Raw genomic sequence first — 3,476 nt, 5'->3', positions numbered from 1 at the left:
GGAAAGAGAGGGAGAAAAGGATAGAAAGCTTATTTAAAAAATAATGAATAAAAACTTCACAAAGCAGGGGAGAGATTTGGATATCCAAGTTTGTGAAGCTCATAGGTCCACCCCCCCAAATTTCACAATATTATATGTTAATCATATCATAATAAAGCTTGAAAAAAATTAGTCAAGAAAAATAGAGCGATATATTATAATTCTCCTGCAAAAATTAAGGCTTCACAATAAACATAAACACACTGCTGATTGGAAGGGATTCACTGAATCAGGTCTACAACAAGAACAGAAACAGGCAAGAACAGGAGTCAGAAGTTAAGGGCATCATTTCCTGGAACTACTATAGTAGTATGTAGCAGGAAATCTGTCATCATTTAATCAATCCGTCAGGCTTGTAGTTATTGCCATGTTAAAGTGTGTGTTTGTGACCCTGTCTGCATCTTTGTAAATTAAATAAACATAAGTAAATGTACATTCATAGAATACTTTACAAATCCTATTAGTGGTGTTCCAAGAAACAAAAAATTTTAGAAGCAAAATAAGTGCTGATATTGGCAATATTGACATGGAATTCCGTGTAGAGATGCCAGGCCATCTGAATGTTAAACATTTCATATTGGACTTAGCAAAGTGAGGTCAGTGGTGACACTGACAAGAACATTGTTCGTGGGATAGCAGTGGGGGAGACCTCAAATGGAGGCAGTCTTATTGAGGAATTGTAGCTGTGATTCTGGGCAACTTTTTTTTAGAGTTTGCTGGAAGGAGAGTCTAGAAAATGTATGGTAGCTGGAAAGGTACGTGGGGAGAAGAAAATACACAGTATTCGCCTTCATCTCTTTCCTCCTTTCTAACGCAATTCTGGTTTTGCCGAGGACTATACTCCTTGCCCATCTCCAAAGATGGCCCTCATCAAGCTGACTCAGTCGTGATAACCCCATCATTCCTCTTGCCCATGACTGGTTTAGGGACAAGAAGTCCTAAGCCATTGGGGGCTCATGAGAGTTGAGAAGAGGTATCCTGGTAGCTTCTGGGACAAAAGCTTCCTTACTCTTATTAAAGATCCACAGACAAGTCTCACACTAATAAAAGACAAATGTCACAAACATAGCAAAGTATTTATATCCAGAATTAACTAGAAACTTCTATACGTCAGGCAAAAAAAAAGGCAAACAATCCCAAATGAGGACAATCGATAAAAGAGATGAACAGGTAATTCATAGAACAGGAAACACAAATAGTAAATACGTGAAAATATTCTCAACATCAGGGAATGCACATTAAGATGAAAAAAGACAACTTTTCCATCCTTCAGCCCGGCAAAAACTTTAAGTCTGACCATATCACATATCACTGAGCAACAGTTACTTATGTTCTCATGTGAGCCTATAAGTAGGTACCATCAGTTTGTAGAAAAATTGGGCATTATCTTGTAAAATTGAATTTGCATAACATATTACCCCAAATTCCATCCCTATGTAAAAACTGAGACACTCTTGCACACATACAAAGGGAGATATATGCAAGAAGGAGGAACCATGTGATGGAAAATACTTTATTCTGCCTTAGAAAAATTGGGCAACAATCCATAGAAATGGTAAATGTTAACCAAACTGCTAAAGTCTCTGTTTCTCAGTTTCTTTAGTCTCCAAATAGTATAATTATTTACTCATCACTTACTGGAAAGAGCATGAACTTCAGAGTCAGACAATCCTTATTCTAAGCCCTGGTCCTAAGCCCATGTGACTTTAACAAATTATGTAATTATTTGTGCCACAGTTTCCTCATTTGTAAAGGCTAAAATAAATAATTTGAGGGAAAGTATCTATCTCATAGAAGTGTTTTGAGTATTAAACACTCTATTCTTTAATTAAAACTTCTAGCGTAGTACCTACAGAGCAGGCACTCATACAGAGAAGACACAATATTCTCTTTCCCATTTCCAAACTAGCCCTCTCTTCATATTTTTTTTTTTTTTTCCTTGCGTTATGCGGGCCTCTCACTGTTGTGGCCTCTCCCATTTGCGGAGCACAGGCTCCGGACGCGCAGGCTCAGCGGCCGTGGCTCACGGGCCCAGCCGCTCCGCGGCATGTGGGATCCTCCCGAAACGGGGCACGAACCCGCGTCTCCTGCATCGGCAGGCGGACTCTCAAGCACTGCGCCACCAGGGAAGCCCCCTCTCTTCATATTTTAATGGTACTATTTTGAGAATGAAGTTATTATAAAATTTAGGTTATTTCTTTAAATGTTTTGAAAAGTTAAATTTCTACATAACATTCAAGTATTTTCAATATTTCTCTTGTGGAACTTAACCAAATTTGCCTTATCTTCAGGGTGTGTTAAAACGGTAAGCTCGGGCTTCCCTGGTGGCGCAGTGGTTGAGAGTCCGCCTGCCGATGCAGGGAACGCGGGTTCGTGCCCCGGTCCGGGAAGATCCCACATGCCGCGGAGCGGCTGGGCCCGTGAGCCATGGCCGCCTAGCCTGCGCGTCCGGAGCCTGTGCTCTGCAACGGGAGAGGCCACAACAGTGAGAGGTCCGCGTACCAAAACAAAAAACAAAAATCAAAAAACAAAAAACGGTAAGCTCCCTGAGAGAGGAACCAGGGATTATCCATCTGTTTCTGTCAGAATGCCCAGTGCACTGTATCTCAAGGGGCAGATGAACAGAAAGTATCTGGGAATGTGACTTGTATTATAAGTTTCCAAAGTAGGGTTACTGAACCTAATCTGCAGAGGATCTAAGCATTCTTTGAAATGGTGCGCAAAGTGTGTATCTATGAGCGTAAGCTATAAAGGAGGTCCATAGCTTTCATCAAATTTCCAAAACGGCCCATCTCTAAAAATGTTAAGGATTGTAGTCTTAGATAGTTGAGTATTTACTTAACAAACCGGGAAAATTCTCAGTGCAATGCATGGCATGTGAGCCTTCAAGATGCCTCTGCAGAATAGCCATAATTACTCTTATGTCAGAGGGATGCTCTGTCTTAGTGTGTGGGGATGTCTTTATTTCCACCTCACGCAGGCTCTATGAAATTAAAAAAAGAACAACCATAAATATTTTATTTAAGAGATAATCCCATTCTAGATTCACTTACAGGCAAAAAATTAGGTTTTATGATTGTACTCGATTTTATCACCCAGTTTTACTGTATGTCCTGCTGCTGAGCCCCCAGGGGGAAAGCCTTATGATCATTCAATGTTACAAGAGACATCAGGGGCATAGCAAGGAAGAGAGACTATTAATCATGTCATGTTATAGAAAGAGATGGCTTGTTCCCCACCAAGAAGGCACACTGAGCAACAAACGAACAGCACAGGGATAAAGTACAGGCCTGACGAATATAAACCTCCCACCCCTGTGAACACAGTTGAGCCACAGACTTTCCTTTTCATTGACCTTTTTGGCCGAGACAAGAAGCATATTAATTGGTGATCTGCTCCAGTTCATCAACCCATCACCCACAAGGGTCATCATCACC

The sequence above is a fragment of the Lipotes vexillifer genome, unplaced genomic scaffold, assembly GCF_000442215.2.
Source record: "Lipotes vexillifer unplaced genomic scaffold, Lipotes_vexillifer_v1.1 scaffold308, whole genome shotgun sequence".
In the NCBI taxonomy this organism is placed as follows: domain Eukaryota; kingdom Metazoa; phylum Chordata; class Mammalia; order Artiodactyla; family Lipotidae; genus Lipotes; species Lipotes vexillifer.
Note: the sequence above shows the minus strand (reverse complement) of the source record.